This window comes from Pinus tabuliformis, chromosome 3_1 (genome assembly GCF_031772625.1).
Source record: "Pinus tabuliformis cultivar Carrire ecotype Pingquan chromosome 3_1, CPIR1, whole genome shotgun sequence".
NCBI classification, from domain to species: domain Eukaryota; kingdom Viridiplantae; phylum Streptophyta; class Pinopsida; order Pinales; family Pinaceae; genus Pinus; species Pinus tabuliformis.
In genome coordinates, this window is record NC_142301.1 from 637,885,427 (window position 1) to 637,905,154 (window position 19,728).

Consider the following 19,728-nt stretch of genomic DNA (forward strand, 5'->3'; position numbering starts at 1 on the left):
TTATACCCTAGAGGATTTAGGGAGAATTTATCCTTAAGTGCCAGAGTTGATCATGTTGGATTCGGGAAAGAATCCTTTATCTAATGGCATATTAGTTTGAAACTTTCTAATTCATATGATATTTTTCATCTCATTTATTTTAAACATAATGTTTGAAATTTTTTGTACAATTTCAAAGGGACTGAATAAAATATCAATATCATAAAATATACAAAACGAAAAAATTTCAAGAAATATCACTATATTCATTTACGAGTCCTCCTCAAAATGGTACTATTGTTTTTTCAATTTATTTAAAGATTTGAATTTTTTTTTATGTGAACACATGTGTCTACAAAATGCAATTGAAATATTTCTTCGCCAACTTCAAAAAATATTAGAAAATATAATTTTGCATAAAAAATTAGAATTTTAATATGGAAAACTTAGTTATCTCCGTGTAGATAATGTTCACACACACACACACACACACACACACACACACACACACACACACATATATATATATATATGTAAAAAATACACATTTTAGACTAGGTTATGCTACACGAATACACAAATACCTCTTAAGATGTGTGAAAATTTTCAAGGACAACTATTGCATTTAATGGAAAAATTATAGATTATACAACTGATGAAAAGAGATCTGGGTATAAGCCCAAAATCCCCTTTCTTAAATAAATCCCAAAGTTTGGACCTATGGTTGTACCCACAAGGCCCTATCGGAAGCCTGCTCTGCTTTTATAACTATGGACTTATATTAAAATAGAGTCATCCCTTTTATATGGGATTTTACACCCATCGGAAGCCACCATCCATCCCCTTATTAACTATCGGCTAAGCCTTAAATCCCATGGCCTCAACCATCGCAAACATTGCAATATGTGTATTAAGTCTTAAAAGCCCCGTGGCCATATCTAATATGAATACATGGGAAAACATCATAAAACCCCGTTCCAATTGGTACACACAGATTTCAAATATTATAACTCCGCCTATATATATACCGGCGGTTCTGGCTTTCAGCGATTGCAACAATCCCTTAACTCCAACCTCCGATGGGATGCAGACCCGACGCCTCCTTACGTTCCCTCCTATACTAATTTTGGCTCCGATATATATCGGCGATTCCCTGTCGACGAGTTCTATTATGTATGGGTCTTGCGGACCCGACGAACCCTTTAACTGCGATATATAATATCTCGGGTTCTGTTCTCGGAACATACAGTTCTGAGTTTTCTGACCCGACGCCCTTTAGGAAACCCTATATAATATTTCGGCTCCAGATTTCGGAGCTCACCCACTTAGTCATGCTACGAGCTCCTTTCGGACCCGAAACTCTTATACGCCGTGCTCTATAATAATTCGGCTCCGATGGTTCGAAGCTTTCACATGACCATTCTAAAGGCCCCTCTCCAATGCGATGTTTGGTTTCGGACCCGATATGGGTCTCAACCAATCTTAATAAGATTTCGCATCTGCCCAATGCTCCGCTTATGTAAGAATTCGCTCGTCCTCCGTGTAAACAGAATTATACACAGAGCTTTATAAAAAGGTCTTAGAGAGTCTATGGAAGCAGCAGTGAAGGGTGAACTACCCTAAATGCATAAATCACACATCCCTGTGGTACTTCACTTCTTTAATGGATTAAAGGCTCCCATTCGATTCTTCTGAATCGCTGCAACTTGTCTCAAAGAGCTCACTGTGATTCCTCTTAAGGAATTACCTCCTCTGTGTCCTGCAGAATTCCTACGAACTCACAATAATTCATACATCATGAAATATTCTTCAACATCATTGACACGGGCAGAATTAACTCAAAATCTTTCTATATTAATGTAAAAGCAGAATTACACTCGAGACTCCTCGGTCTCGTTTACACCCACATGCATAAGCACGTAGGCCTAATATTCAACCATAATCAGGAGCCTGTATATATTAATAAGAAAGCATAAATTTACATTGAGACTTCGGTCTCATACACCCGCACAAACACACAGGCCAGATTTTCCACTCTAGTGGCCTCCTCCTTGCCCGTAGGCTTACATACATATATATCAAACTGGGATTGGATTACTAATCCCATCCTTTCCCCTAAATTACTCCAATAAAAGCTCTAACTCCTACATGCAATGCATACAAAAAGTCTCTTGAGGCTTTATTCCATCTTTTCCTGTTTTAAACCAAGAAAAGCCTCCTTATCCCTTAATGGTCCACATTCATTGCTTTTATGCCTAAAATCTCTCCCTAGTTTCTATGTTCTCATTTATTTTGAGAATATCTAATTAATCACTCTTAACAGCCTAAATATTAAACTGACTTGTAACTTAGGAAAATAATTCTAAAAATGCTTGACCCCCTATGTCTATATTTACAATGATTTTCCCTTGGGCTTGACCCGATATGGCTTTATACTCTTCTTTATAATAATTTCGGTTCCAGTTGTCGGAGCTTCCCACTTCGGTAGCCTCCAAGCCTCTCCTCCGATGCGATAATAAGGTTCGGACCCGATAAGGGCAAGAATCGATCTTAATAACGCTTCACGTCCGGAATACTGTTCCGGTTAAGGGAAATATCATGCACCCTCTGCATAAACAGAATTCTCCACTGGCTTTATAAAAGGACTTAGAGAGCCTACGAAAGTAGCAGTGCAAAGGAGATAACCATCAAAGCTTTAATCAAGCACTATGCAGAAAAACAAGGCAATTTCGCCAACTTCCAATACATAGTAACAAACTGTCTGATACGCATACACATTAACAGGACCCCATTAATTCCCATACACATCATAAACAATCATAGGGCAGGTACTTCATACATGTGAACATCATCAGGAACTCTGCATATATTAATCTGAAGGTAATGAATTTACATTGAGACTTCGGTCTCATATACATGCACACACACAGGCCAGAATTTCCTCACCAATGGCCTTCTCTTTTGCACATGCCAGATTAACACTACTAGTGGCCTCTCTCTCACAGGCCCGATTATCCATTCTAGTGGCCCCCCTGTTGCCCGTAGGCTTACATACATATTTATAATAATCATTGGATTGGATCCTTCAGGTACGATCAAAAGCCTAAGCTTCTACATGCATGCATCTATGACAAAAGCCTCTTGAGGCTTTATTCTATCTTTAGTCTGTTTTAAAATAAAAAAAGCCTCCTTATCCCTTAATGGTCCACATTCATTGCTTTTATGCCTAAAAGCTCTCCCTAGTTTCTATGTTCTCATTTATTCTGAGAATATCTAATTAATCACTCTTAACAGCCTAAATATTAAACTGACTTGTAACTTAGGAAAATAAATCTAAAAATGCTTGACCCCCTATGTCTATATTTACAATGATTTTCCCTTGGGCTGAATTCTCCTACATCAACAACACTATTTTTTTGGCAAAAAATATCATTCTGACAACAACACAATTCTCCACATATTGTATTTTTACTTTGGATAAAAATTCACAATGCTTGTATGAATTTTTAGGGCTTCAATTCGATAAAAGAGGAAGAATTTGAAATTTCATAGCCACATTTGGCCCAAAAATATAACCCTTCTTCATGCATCGACCCTATGGTATAAATCATAAAGGTGGATTGAAATTCAAAGATGGCATAAATTCCAAATTAGGTTTGTATGCTAAAATACTTTCATCAAACCTAACATCTCTCCCAATAAAAAAATCAATGGAATTAGATTGAAGAAGCATACGACTTTTTACATCTTCAAAATATCTAATAGAAATGCACTTCTCACTTTTTAACCTATAATAAATTCATTTTCTCATCAAGAATGTGAGCCAATGCTTTACTAAAATAAAATGAAAAAAACACGCTTCTGGTTTAATTTTACTCCATGCTTCTTTAGGTGTTATATGTTTTAAATCCTATGTGGGAGAATTATTGACTATGTAAATATAATAATTAATGGCTTTCGCCTAGAACGACAACATAATCTCTTATCATATAGTTTTCCATTTCCTTTTAAGTGCAATTATTTCTCTCAACAACACCATTTTTTGTGGTGTATATCGAATGACATGTTTTATCTGAATGCCTTATGCAATGCAATAAGTTGTAATTTTATTGTTAACGTATTTGCCTCTATTTTCTATCCCTAACTTCTACAATTAATGTCCATATTGTTTTTCTACAAGGGAATTATAGGCAAAAGACATGCCCAAAAATTCACTTTTGAGTTTTAAGAAATAAAACCAAGCTTGTTTAGAGAAGTCATCAATGAAAGTTAAAAAGTACTTGAACCTAGAGAAATAAGGCAAAGGAAGCACACCACAGTAATTAATATGAAAAAACTATAATGGGATTAGGACATGCTAAGAAGCACATTTTTCAAAACTATCTTGATGATGTTTGATAAGAACGCAATTTGCACAACCACCATCCTTGCAAGAAATGGAAGGAAGACTACTCACAACATTTTGATTATATAGTTGCTACAATGAGTGATAGTTTAGAAAATCAAATCTCTCACACCAATTTTTTCTCAATCCATCACTATGAGAAATAAAAAATGATGACCCAAAGTTTTCAAATATGGACAACATGGTAATATGATCAAGACTAGTTGGTAAAACATGCTTAGGATCTTTTAAATCCTTGATTATAACTTGGTGAGGTAAAAACTCTACTATTTTACAATCACTTAAATGAGAAAATAAATATATTGATAGGATACCATAGGATATACTTGGAACACATTATACATCACTAAAATGATCATGATCTAGTTAAGCTATTATGGACCCTACAACACTAAGAAATATATCATCGCCCTCAAATATTTATTTGGTATTACATTAATTAAGAGTAGAAAAAATGGTTTATCCTTAGTCATATAAAAATATTCTCTAAAATTAACAAGCAATTCATTAGACGAAGAAGTAGATGTTACATTAGAGGAAAAACTAAGAGCAAAAAGTGCAGGTCTATGAGAATACGAGTTCAAAATTGGGTCCATTCATCTTGAACCTAAAACACACAAGTCACATGGGATTTGGAAGGATAGGAGATATTGACTCTAAGAATTAATATTGATGTTGTTCTTATTCATTGTTTCTTCTAAATCTTGAAATATTAGACTCGAGATGACCCTCTTGCTCAAAAATTGCATTGTCTCTTAGTGTTCTTACTTTTGATTTCAATCGATTGTCGCCATTGGGAGTAGAATCTAGATGAGATGGTTTGGAATGCTTGTTTTGCCAAATGTTGTGAGGATGTTAGTTGTTTATATGTTTGGATCTATCATTTTCTAGGGATGCTAGGATTTTGTAGATGTACTTACAGGGTTGATCACTCCAAGATGCAAAATTTATCTTTCTCTTTAATCAAAGAATCACAAAATTATTCAAGAGACAGTGGCATGTAAGCATCCTCCGAATCTTCTTTAGTGGAGTGAAAAGTAACTACTAAACTAAAATATGCACTATCAAGCCTAATGAAAATAACATATACATACTTAGCATCATTATTTTTTATTTTACAGTCTTCAAGTAAAAGTTTGAGTGTTTTAAACTTAGCTAGATAATATTCAATATAAGAGAAATGACCATAATTAAAGAAACCAATTAGTTTTCAAGCTGGTGGGATCAAATATCATTGTGCTTCATCTAAGTCATACTAGAGATGGAAATTTCAACTAATCCATGTTCTTCATCATTTTTGTTATACTGTGATTTTTTTTTAGGCATTATTAGGGGTAGCTTTTTTCCAAGGTAATTATGTAAAGTCATTTACATCATAGTACATTCTCCATACCATATTTTCATGAGAAATTATTTGAACTTATAAGCAAAATATCACTTAGAATAATTGTTATAAAATATTTAAGTAATATGGTTTAATTAACTAATTTGACAAGTGAAGAAATAGGGAGTTTAAAAAATATGACACTAAAAATAGACCTCAAATGTTAAAATTGTGCATTTTTTAACAAATACACAAAAGATAACTAAAGTGGATCGTGCACATTGTGATAAATTTACAATAAAATTGATTAGTTTTTTTTTTTTTTTTTTAAGCTCACTTTTACAAATAAGATACTTTAACATGTAGTCACTTATTTTTTTTAAATAAGTGAGAATCACTTTTACAATAAAACTATTTTATAGATTAAAATATCATGCAAAAAATAGCTTAAAAAAATTAAAAAACATTAAGCTTATTTTATAGTGGTTAACTTTTATAATTTGTGTGAAATACAATTAATAATAAAGTTATCTTATAACTTAAAGTTGCATGCCCTCTTGTCAAAAAGTAATTTAATGAAAATAAAGATTTTAAATTAAGGCTTTTTTTTAATAAAGTAACTTTCAATTGAGATAAGTAATGCAAAATCTATATCAAAGTTTTTTGAAAGAGGTGAGTTTTTTTAAGTGCGTGTTTACCCTAGAAACTCTTATGTTTTTTTGCAATTTTTTTTAACATAGACATACACAAAAACAATTGAAAAAAATAAAAGTAGATACAAAGTTTAATAATAACATAGTTAGATCGTAGTTAGCTTAGTTATATGCATGTTTTCTCTTTCTTCATGATTTGTTGACAATGCATAATGCATAGAGCAAAATAAAGTACAAAAAATAAAATACTTTTGTCTTTGTTTTTGGTTTGTTGAGATTGCACAAATTACACAACAAAGAAAAAACACAACACATATATATAGAAAAAGATAGCAAACCAAAAATATGAATGGGAAAGTCTAAAATATTAACACGGTGTTAAAAAAATTAAAAACTACATGAAACTTTATACCTTTGGATTTAAAAAAAAAAATAGTTGTATCTTGGGAAAGCATAAACTTTTTCAAGTGAAACAAATAGTGTTTCCTTCTAAAATCAATACTTTAATGTAATGGAACAACTTGGTTAACCCCAAAATGCACATAAATAATAAAACCCACAATCTTTTTGATATATATAATAACACAAATTTAAGATTATGATAAACAACTAGAATGCACTTTCATATTAGCTCTATTGCTATATTCAATAAAATAAGATATTTCAACGTAAGTTGAACACTTTGAGAGATTTCTTATTCAAATAAATAAAAAGTAAATAAACTAATTCCAGCACATAAGAAATTGTTTATTCAAACAAATAAAAAAATCAATAAATAATTATAGTATATGATTAAAACATTAAAAAAAAATTCTAACTTAACTATTTTACGCAATATATTAATTAAAAACAATTATATAAAAAATTCAAAAGAATAGCAATCCACATTTTAAATAAAAAACATAAATCAAAGTAAAAGAAAAAGCAAATTTAAATTGAAAATATTATGAATATTAATTTACATAATTACAAATTTATTTTATAAAATATACCATATTTAAAATATATTAAACTAAATACATATATATGTAAACACAATTGATATTAAATTAGAGTAACTCGCTTTCGCAGAAAATAATGTCTAACTTCATTGTGAACCTTCTTTGAGGTTCTAGAACATTATTATCTTATGAACAATGTTATCTCAGGAACCTTATTATCTTATTATCCTATCTAGAACATTGTGTACGTTTTTTGGTATCGTTATGATCTTAAACGATATTTTTTAGAGGCATAATGTGATGAAACATCAAGATATATCAATATTATTTAAGTAGATATTTGAAGAAGAATGTGAAAAATGCGATTAATGATTATATATATATATATATATATATATAATAAATTATAAAAATTAAAAATTAAACAAATTAACTTAGAAAGATAGAACTTTGCACTTCTAACAAACTGTTATCTTAAATGATTTTTAATAAGACTACGATTATGAATTTAAAGTAAGTGATATGGAACGAAGTGACTCACATGCCATTGCTTACCGGTGAAGGAAATGCACCTTTGCTTTGTAAAGAGGCGAGTGCAGCTAAAAACCTCACATAATTGCTAATGATTAACTTTACAGCTGAGTACTCCATAACACAAATCTCCAATAGGTATTCCTTAGGATTAAGCTGAAATTTTCATCGTTAAAAAGGTATTCCTTTGAAAATGCAAGTTCCCAATTATTTAGCAAAATGGGCTGCTTCAGTAAGGTCGAAGAGTCAATTTACATACCCAATGGCCATTTAGTAATGGTTTCAGAAAATTATGTTGATGGTTTCAGAAAAATTTAAAATCACTTTCAATTTAGTTGCTCAGTTAATGGTTGCAGAAAATTACGTTGACTTTACATGATATTTTTAAATGTCTTCCAGTCAGTTGCAATGACAGATTGGAAATTTTTGTCAGGTAGTTTGACATATATATGTAGATGAAGGTTAATCTTTGTCATTCAAAGGACTTACGCAGTAGAAGCTATGACGATTACAGAAACACGAAACGTATAATCCTGGGATAAGGATTACTACAAGACGAAACGTAGAATCCTATACTCCACGAAATCCACTCTCTTACATTTTTTTAATTAGTATGGAAAGTTATGCATAATTTGGTTATTACTGTGAAGACCTACTGTCCATGGGTTTTTCTTACAGAAGAGTAATTTGCCATTGATACTTCGAGAATCACAGACCTTTCGATTTGGTGTTTTGAAAATCACTGAAAAACGAGAGGTTTGCAGAGCCGATGAAAAAGGACGATAACGTGCCCAAAATATCTTAAACCATGGAAAGGGCCGGTATGGAATCATTATTTGATCGCGTGGTTGCATATCCACTCTGTTAAACACACCATTAAAATTCATGTTCCGAATTCGAGAACTGTTATCAGTGATAGATGATTTTCATCGCTGGGCAGCTACAGATTTGACCGCCTTGTTTGAGTTCAGCGCTTTGCTGGATCACAATTATATTCTCTGACACTTTGGAGAGATCTTCCCTGCTCGGCCAACTTAGTTGCTATGGTAAGAAATCTGTTTGTATGGTATCATTCATTGCTTTAGTCTATTTGTTATATATTTTGGAGTTTTCTTAGATATTTTTCAATAAAATTTGTTCTTTGTTATATACTTTGGAGTTTTCTGAGATATTTTTCAATTAAATTTGTTCTTAGTTATATATTTTGGAGTTCATGCAGAGATATGTTAGAATCACACATTTAAATTGTAAACTCTAAATTATCTCAACAAATTTTCAGAGAATAAATTTTATATATAACAAAAACACATTTTACCAAAAATTATTTGGCTGACTGAAAAACTCCATAACAGAGACAACTCCGTTTCCATCTATTTCGGACACAATCCATGTTGAGAAGAGATGAATGCAGCTAGGAGCGTACCGATGTTGAAATTGTAATTTCAACTGCAGCAAAAATTAAACAGCAACATCAAACTGTTTTTCCTTATCCTTGCGATGCGATGAGATCGCAGATCGCAAATCGCAAGTTTGCTTTGAGCCTTCGTCTATTCACTTGATTTCTCCCATTGCGATGGTGCGATGTGATCCGATCGCATATCGCAGATCGCACCATATGTGTGTGCCCCAATTTTGTGTTCCGACCAAATGGGATTCTGCGATGTGATTTAAATGAAGTCAATGGTTGAAGTACAGGTCAGCATTAAATGAAATTTTATGTGAAGTCAAAGTTTTACTTACCGCCAGTAAATGTCAGTAAAACAGTAAATGCTATTTACTATGGGTTGGTAAGTTTTGATGAAATTTTTAATTTTATTTCAGCGGTAGTATGGGCACAAGAAAAGGTTGGTAAAACCATTTAATTTTACTATTTCTTTTACGGAAGCATGGCAAGTGAAAACGCATGCAAGTCCTTATTTTGTTGTCATATATATATGTAATGTTTTCTTATGATGAGTGTGAAGAGGGGAGACGCAGCAGCGCCCATGTAAGAGAATAGTAATGCACAACAGTGCGAAGTAAAAATATATACGCAGCAGCGTAGTATAGCAATGTGAGAGGAATGCACAGTAGTGCAGAAATGTTTTCTGTTTGTGCAGATTTGTAACAGTTTGAATGTTTTGCTTTTGGAACTGCAATTGAAGCAGTCTCTTGGTGAATCCCTCTGAGTGTAAGAGGATGAATTTTGTATCAGTTTATTTTGAATACAAATCCTTTATATGTGTGTTCAATACTCTGTTCTCAGTAATTTGTTTTAAAGCTTCCCTGTGCTAAGATCCTGTGTTTGAAACAGAGCATTGTCTCTGTGTTCTGTGATTTTGTTTTTGGGATTTTAACAAAAAAATCCCCAACAGTGGTATCAGAGCTAATCCAGGCTCTTTGAAGGGTTCAAAGAAGCTGAAGGAAGGATTCTTACTGCAGCAACTTCTCCAGCAAAGTGAAGTCTCACGCAAAAGAATCCAAGGTATTTCTCTTAAATACTTGACTGTATTTTGAAGCATAGTTAAGAGTGCAAAAATGGCTGGCACAAGCACCAGCAATAACATGGGTATGCAGCTCCCACTTTTGATGGCAAAAACTATGACTATTGGGCAATAACAATGAAAGCCTTGTTTGCTTCCCAAGACTTATGGGAAATAGTTGAGGATGGTTTTGAACAACCAGTAGAAGAAAATGAGTTTAATGCATTAACTCAGGGAGAGAAGGATCTGTTAAAGAGCCACAAGAAGAAGGACTCAAAAGCCCTCTTTTTCTTGTATCAAGCAGTGCATGGAAGCGTGTTTCCAAGGTTAGCAGCAGCTAAGACATCCAAAGAAGCATGGCAAACCCTCAAGACAGCCTATCAAGGAATGGAGAAAGTGAAGACAACAAAACTACAGTTGCTGAGGAAAGATTTTGAGAACCTGTGCATGAAGGAGTCAAACAATATTGACTCATTCTTCACTCAAGTAATTGACCTGGTCGCACAAATAAGATCTCATGGAGAGATACTTGAAGAAAGGAGGATTGTGGAGAAACTATTGAGAGTCTTACCCTCAAGGTTCCATGTGATTGTCACCACCATAGAAGAGACAAAGGATCTCACAAATATCTCAGTTGATGAGCTTCATGCATCATTGATCACACATGAGCAGAGGTTGAGTAGAAATGAAAACTCATCTCTAGAGCAAGCCTTTAAGACCCAGATGTCCTTTGGAAGAGGAAGAGGTCAAGGTAGAGGAAACAAGAGAGGAAGAGACAAAAACCAAAACAGAGGTGGAAGGAACAGTCCAGCAAATGCTCAAGGAAGAGGCAGCAATCCAAATCAGAACCAAGGTCAAGGCAGCAACCAACAAGGAGGAAAACATCATACTCAAGGACAAAGGTATGAAAAACCCAATGTCCAATGTTATTATTGTAAAAGATATGGGCATTATGCTAGTGAATGTAGGAAGAAGCAGCATGATGTGAATAATAGCTCTAGTGCAAATATTACTAGAGAAAATGTCAGCCAAGATAATGTATTGTTAGCTTGTAACATGGCTGAAACAAATAGTGAAGACATATGGTTTCTAGACTCCGGTTGCAGCAACCATATGACAGGAAACATAGCTTTGTTTTCTGCTTTATATCAAAGTGTGAAGTCACAAGTCACACTGGGGACTGATAGCAAAATTTCTGTTATGGGTAAAGGAGAAGTTAAGATATTTACAAAGCAAAGTGAAAAGAAAACCATAGCAGATGTCTATTATGTTCCTGGAATGAGATGTAACCTCTTGAGTATTGGATAGCTTGTCCAAAAAGGTTACAATGTCTTCTTTGAGAATGATGTATGCACCATCATGGATATTGCACCCAGAAAAAGATGTATTGCTGAAGTGAGGATGACGAGAAACATGATGTTCCCTCTCAGAATAAGAGCAGAATTGAAAAACAAAAAAGTAATTGCAGCAGTTACCCAAGAGGCTTTCCAAAGCCAACCAAAAGATGAAAATTCGTTGTGGCATTTGAGATTTGGACATCTCAACTTTGGAGGTCTTAACTTGTTGAGCAGAAAAGGAATGGTAAGAGGATTACCATTGATAGAGAAACCGGACAGCCTTTGTGAAGGCTGCATGTTGGGGAAACAACACAGAGAAAGTTTTCCAAGCGGGAAAAGCATAAGGGCAAAATCACCCTTAGAGATTGTCCACTCAGATTTATGTGGACCGATGCAAAATCAATCTTTAGCAGGCAGCCAATATTTTCTAACATTCATTGATGATTTTACAAGAAAGACTTGGGTTTATTTCTTGAAGAGCAAATCGGAAGTATTTGAAAAATTCTGAAATTTCAAAGCAGTCGTGGAAAATCAAAGTGGGCTGCGTATTAAAGTCTTGAGAACTGACAAAGGAGGTGAGTATATCTCTAAAGAATTTTTAAGTTTTTATAGAGAAAATGGAATACATAAGCAATTTACAGCGAGGTACACCCCACAGCAAAATGAAGTTGCTGAAAGGAAGAACAGGACCATTATGGATATGGCGAGGAGCATGTTGAAGGCAAAGCATTTGCCAAATGATTATTGGGCCGAAGCCGTAAACTGTGCAGTATATATCTTGAATAGGTGTCCTACAAAAGCTGTGATGAAAAAAGTGTCGGAAGAAGCATGGAGTGGGAGAAAGCAAGGAGTCACCCACATGAAGGTTTTTGGATGTGTGGCCTATGCACACATTCCAGATCAGCTAAGGAGGAAGTTGGACAACAAAGGGGAGAAATGTATCTTCATTGGATACAGTGAGGAACCCAAAGCTTACAGGTTGTATATCCCATCTATCAAGAAATTCTTTGTGAGCAGAGATGTTCATTTTATTGAGGAGGAAGCTTGGGATGGAAGCATAGAGAAAACAGTTAATGTTAAAAACTGTTTGTCTCATGACGAAGATCATGAAGAGATGGCTGAAACACCTCCCCAAACAACAGCGCCAACACAAGGACAGCAAGAGACACCTTTGAGAAGAAATGAGAGTGATTTTCCAAGCACACCACAAGGAGGAAATTCAAGTGCATCTTCAAGCACTTGCACACCAAGTGAAAGAGGTAAGAAATTTAGAAACTTAAGTGACATTTATAATGAAGGAATGAATTCCTTATTTGCCTTGTATTGTCATGTTGATGATCCTATTCATTTCGAAGATGCTATTAAAGATAAGAAATGGATAGAAGCTATGGATGAGGAGATGAATGCCATAGAAAGAAACAAGACATGGGATTTGGTTGAGCTACCAAAAGGTAAGGAAGTCATTGGAGTCAAATGGGTCTATAAGACCAAGTGCAATGTTGAAGGCAAAATTGAAAGACACAAGGCAAGGCTGGTTGTCAAGGGATACAAGCAGCAGTATGGAAGAGATTATGAGGAAACTTTCGCACTGGTTGCAAAAATGGAAACCGTGAGAGTAGTGCTATCCATAGCAGCACAAAACAAATGGAAAGTTTACCAAATGGATGTGAAGTCGGCATTCCTAAATGGAGTGTTAAAGGAGGAGGTTTAGATTGAACAGCCACTAGGCTATGAGAAGAAAGGCCAAGAGCACAAAGTGTGCAGATTGAAGAAAGCTCTTTATGGGCTGAAGCAAGCGCCAAGAGCGTGGTACAGTAGAATAGACTCCTATCTACTGGAAAATGAATTTGACAAATGTGAGGGAGAACCCACCGTCTACATCAAAGAAAAGAATGGAAAAATTTTAATTGTTGTCTTATATGTTGATGATGTTATTTTTACAGGTGATGATGGCTACCTCATTGAAAACTTCAAATCAGTTATGAAAGAGGAATTTGAGATGACTGACATGGGTTTGGTGAGATACTTCTTAGGAATAGAAGTAGATCAAAATGAAAATGGGATTTTTATCTCACAGGCAAAATATGTAAAAGAAGTGTTGGAAAGATTCCATATGCAAGAGTGCAAAGCAGCAAACACTCCCACGGTAATGGGATTAAAACTCAGCAAAGAGGACAACAACAAGGATTTTGATCCTAGTTTGTACAAGAGCATAGTTGACAGCCTTATGTATTTAACTGCAACTAGGCCTGACATAATGTTTGCTGTTAGTTTGATTTCCAGATTCATGGAGAGGCCAAAAGAGGTACGTTGGCAGGCGGCAAAAAGAATTCTGAGGTATGTCAAAGGTACAAAAAGATTTGGCATTTTATATACTTTTTCAGAAAATTCAGATTTAGTTGACTACACCGATAGCGATTGGGCTGGAAGTGTGGATGATCGGAAAAGCACATCCGGTTATGTCTTTCACATGGGTTCAGGAGCCATTTCATGGGCTTCCAAGAAACAACCAATTATGGTGTTGTCTACAGCAGAAGCAGAATACGTGGCAGCTACAACAGCAGCATGTCAAGCAGTGTGGATGAGAAGAATGTTGAGGAGCTTTGGCCAAGAGCAGGCAAAAGAAACAGTTATTTTTTGTGACAATAGTTGTGCTATTGCGTTGACCAAGAATTCTGTGTTTCACAAGCGAACAAAACACATTGATACAAGGTTTCACTACATCAGAGAATTAGTGAACAACAGAGAAATTGTTTTACAACATTGCAACACTCAAGAACAGGTAGCAGACATTCTGACAAAGCCATTAGATCAGAAAAGTTTTGAGTCTTTAAGGAAGCGCCTGGGTATGATTGATAACCCAGCAGTTGAAATTAAAGGGGAGTGTTGAAATTGTAATTTCAACTGCAGCAAAAATTAAACAGCAGCATCAAACTGTTTTTCCTTATCCTTGCGATGCGATGAGATCGCAGATCGCAAATCGCAAGTATGCTTGGAGCCTTCGTCTGTTCACTTGATTTCTCCGATTGCGATGGTGCGATGCGATCCGATCGCATATCGCAGATCGCACCATATGTGTGTGCCCCAATTTTGTGTTCCGACCAAATGGGATTCTGCGATGCGATTTAAATGAAGTCAATGGTTGAAGTACAGGCCAGCATTAAATGAAATTTTATGTGAAGTAAAAGTTTTACAATGTCAGTAAAACAGTAAATGCTATTTACTGTGGGTTGGTAAGTGTTGATGAAATTTTTAATTTTATTTCAGCCGTAGTATGGACACAAGAAAAGGTTGGTAAAACCATTTAATTTTACTATTTCTTTTACGGAAGCATGCCAAGTGAAAACGCATGCAAGTCCTTCTTTTGTTGTCATATATATATGTAATGTTTTTTTATGATGAGTGTGAAGAGGGGAGACGCACCAGCGCCCATGTAAGAGAATAGTAATGCACAGCACTGCGAAGTAAAAATATATACGCAGCAGCATAATATAGCAATGTGAGAGGAATGCACAGTAGTGCAGAAATGTTTTCTGTTTGTGCAGATTTGTAATAGTTTGAATATTTTGCTTTTGGAACTGCAATTGAAGTAGTCTCTTGGTGAATCACTGGTAAGAGGATGAGTTTTGTATCAGTTTATTTTGAATACAAATCCTTTATATGTGTGTTCAATACTCTGTTCTCAGTGATTTGTTTTAAAGCTTCCTTGTGTTAAAGATCCTATGTTTGAAACAGAGCATTGTCTCTCTGTTCTGTGATTTTGTTTTTGGGATTTTGACATAAAAATCCCCAACAACAGATTTGATGGCATAAGATTGATAAGAGAGGAAGAAAATCTACTTATGCTAGATATGCTAGATTTGATAGTATTAGTATTATACTTTCTTTTCAGGTTTCGGGTACTTGCTTTATTATTGGACCCAGCCTTTAAGTCTTTCACTCGTATAGTTCGAAGAATATTGCGTGCCAAGAAACGCAGAAAATTTATCTGAACGTCCTGCCTGCATGCTAGGGTTGCAACTCTGGAGCCAATCTTTTAGGCCTTTATTTCTGCAGTTCAAGGATTATTGCGTGGCAAATGCGGAGTTACGTTAACTTTTCTATGACAGTATCTGAATCTACTGATTTTCGTTTCCAGGCGGCGGCGGACATGTCAGGGGTGCAACTCAGTGGCCTCGTCGACTATGAAGAGGTAAATAACGGCAGTAACATAAAAGAAACAGTTCGTAAATTTAACTTTTTAGGTTATTCATTATTGAGAGGATCAAATTTCTATACAAATTGTGTTGAAAGGGATGAAATTCTTTTGGAAATATATTTATGAAAGTAAAAATTTGATAAAAAGCAATTAAAGAGAATCCAGCCAAGATCTTAGGCAAGTTCTCATGTCTCGACCAAAGGAGTTTATTATACATATGAAATGATTATTTCTTGTTATTAAACTCAAATAATCAATAGCTGTGAAGGTGAGATTTTAATATTGGGTCAGTGTCTCACGAGACTGATAAATTTCCACTACTAATGTTCTTTTAAACGAAATCCTCATCCAGGAGTTCATTGAAAGTTCGCGAGTGAAGCTCTTTACTTGCAGATGGTTACCTGCAGATAACGAAGCCAAAGCCATCATATGTCTCTGCCACGGTCAGCTTCCCAATTCATCGTCCACATCATAACGCAACCTAGTCACGAAACCATGGATTCGCCACTTCGTAAATTCGTTAAGGATTTCGAGTTTCTGTTGTGTAATTTGTTTTCTTCTTGTGCTTGCAGCCTATGGCATGGACTGCAGCATTTTCATGGAAGGTACTTCTAACTCTTTTCCCTGGAATAATATAAGTAAATATGACCAGGATGTTCATAAATGAACAATATTTGTTAGAGTGGTTTTACCAAAATTTCGTCTTAATTTAGCTATAAAATTAATAACCCAATTGGACCTATTATCAGACACAGGAGTGAGGCTTGCAAAGGCAGGGTATGCAGTATTTGGTATTAGATTATGAAGGGCATGGCAAATCTGCTGGAAGACGCTGTTACATAGAACACTTCGATGACCTTGTAACGGATTGTATAACTTTTTTCTGGAGCGTCGCTGTTATGTATTATTGGGTAATTATTGTCAACTGGTAATAAGAAAGTATGATAGCTACATTGCAGAACGCGGTGAGTATAGGGAGAAAACGAGGTTCCTTTATGGAGAATCAATGGGAGGAGCAGTGGCACTTCTCATCCATAGAAAGCAGCCTAACTATTGGAGTGGAGCTGTTCTTGTTGCACCTATGTGCAAGGCATAAATTATATTAATATTTCACATTGCATGGTTGAATTATTATATGCGCACTCACCTTGTTTATTGTTGCAACAGATATCAGAAGAGTTAAAGCTTCACCCCCTGGTTATAAGCATATTGAAGATGCTAACTGCAATAATCCCAACGTGGAAGGTTGTACCCACTAAGGATATTGTAGACGTTGGCTTCAAGGAACCAGAATTGAAACAGAAGGTAGTGAATCGTATTACTTGTTTGTCTCCTATTTATGAATTGTACGCAATTTGTCGAATTCCTAATTAATTTTCATGATCTGTTATTTTCTCTAATATCTGCACATAAGCACGCAAATCCTTTAGTTTATCAAGGTCGACCTAGTCTAAAGACAGCTTGCGAGCTTCTCACGATCAGCGTGGACATAGAGAAGCGACTGGACGAGGTACCATACTCGAACATTTAATTCAATCTGCAACTTTGTGCAGCTGCCTTTAGTAATTCCCTTTAATTAAATGCACCATCACAATCATTATGAATTATATGATGCAGGTGAGCTTGCCATTTCTGATTGTTCATAGAGAAGCCGATAGAGTGACAAGCCCGTCTGTGAGCAAATTACTGTATGCTTCTGCCAAAAGCACAGCCAGGACGCTGAAGCTGTATCCCAATATGTGGCATGGATTGACATATGGAGAACCTCCAGAACACATAGAGTTAGTGTTTTCAGACATTACTGCATGGTTAGGCAAGACAAGTGAAGCAGTAGGGCGCCCCGAAAACATCCATCCAGAGAGCAATACGGATTCGGCAGATTCCACCACGATGGTAGTGGAAAGTGAACGGAAGGCTGCCAACGACAGCCTATCCTGGTCAATCATTAAATAAGTTAAAGTAAATGAGTGATGTATTGCAAGGGGAAGCGAGCAGGAGTGGTGGTAATGATAAAATCGTATAATAAACGGCAAACGGATGTGTCGTGGAGTGGAGTGCGTTGTGAAAGGCTTTTTGCATCCCGGAACCGACCATTCGCTGTAAATGGCAACAGGTTGCGCGCAATTATCAGAGTTGAAATTATTTTATGTGGTTTATTGTTTTCAACCAGATGGGTCGATATTTATGCCAATAGCCCTCCCATTTATTGGAATGGGGTATTTTAATTTTTTTTTCTAATTAATTCCTTTGATCCGCTAGTCTAAACTATTCTTTTGATCCCATGGTCTAAACTCTCGTAGGGGTGGCCACTTCATTAATGGATAAAATTAAAAGCAATAACTTCCTTGTATATCTAAATTAATGGTTTAATTCTATTTAAATTAATTTTTTTACTAAATAATGATTAAAATTTTACTGTGCCTCTCATTTATCTCCACCTATATGAATTAACAAAAATGATATTAAAAAAAACAATGAAAAATATATGAAACAATATAGAGGGACAATTTTCCTTCTATATGGGCAGCCTCTTCGAGGGGGCAACCTCCTTTACATTACATAAATGAACAATTCTTGGATGATTCTAAGGCGTTGATCTATCTTTTCTATCTTTTCTTGAGCTGGTTTCATAACACAGGACCGGACAAATACTAAAGACAAAACCGCCGCAATACCCAACTCTTCAAAGAACAAGGGAGAACAATCAGAAGAAGACAAAGAGCAAAAAGACAATGATGAGGGACAGCCGGAGAAGGAGGGGGAAACCAGCGCAAACCCCAACAAGAATCCCACAACTAACAAAGCTTGCAAGCCCAAAAAGAACGATAATCTGAGGGTAATAATCAATGATCCAGAGATCCAGGCTTATAGGGAACACATGGTGGAACATGCCATTATCTGTAAATTTATGGGAGTCTGGCCATCAGAAAGAACTCTGTGCCAATGGATAAGACAACAATGGAAGCTGAGAGGGGATGTTCAGCTTCATCTGGGTGCAAAAGGTTTTTTCACGGTAGTGTTTTCTAATCTAGAAGATAAAGACCGAGTATTCGATGGTGGTCCATACTTTCTGGCTTCAGCGGGTCTGTACATGAGACCATGGAAGCCGAACTTCGTCCCATAAAAGGAATCTTTCACTCAAGTCCCAGTCTGGATCAGACTGTTCTCCCTCCCGATTGACTACTGGGGCTTGAATGCGTTAAAACAAATTGGTGACAAACTGGGAACCTTCATTAAGGCATCAGAGGCAACACTACAGAAAAGATATACCTCCTATGCCAGAATCTGTGTTGAAATGGATGTCTCTGGCGCGCTGCACGAAGGATTATGGCTAGAATACAGGGATGAGGAATACTTTCAGGCCATAGACTATGAGCAGATACCCTTTTGTTGTCGCAAATGCCACGAGCATGGGCATCTAATGAGAGACTGCCCGATGAACAAGAAGGAGGCAGAAACTGAAACAGTGCAAGACAACAAAGACAAAGACTCATTCATTAAACCAAAGAACAGACAAAGAGCCAACAGAAGAAGAGCTTACAAAGGCAACACAAATAGAAACAACTTCAACAACTCTTTCGGTGTCCTAGACCTTGAAACGGATTCAGAGGATAAGCACAACACATCGACTGAGGACGCAGGGCATGAAGGAAAGGAAGAACCAACCAGGAAAGAAACTGAGGAAGGAGATTTCAACAATGAAATCCAAATGCAAGAGAGAACTGAAGAAACGGAAGAAGAAACAGATATGCTTACCAGTGAAGGAGGGAGTGAGGATTTAGAGCTGGAAGAGGCCCTAACTTATGAAGGACTAAACCTCCCTGCTATTGCTGAAAGCTGGAGGACTCAAGGAATTGAAACAGCGTCGGATGAGGAAATCAAGAAGGTTAATGATTTA

The 19,728-nt window shown here is 35.7% G+C and overlaps 1 pseudogene; it reads left to right on the forward strand.

The window, feature by feature from the left end:
• Positions 1-15,782: 15,782 nt before the first annotated feature.
• Positions 15,783-17,783, forward strand: LOC149188702 (caffeoylshikimate esterase-like; annotated as a pseudogene).
• The last annotated feature ends 1,945 nt before the right edge of the window (positions 17,784-19,728 follow it).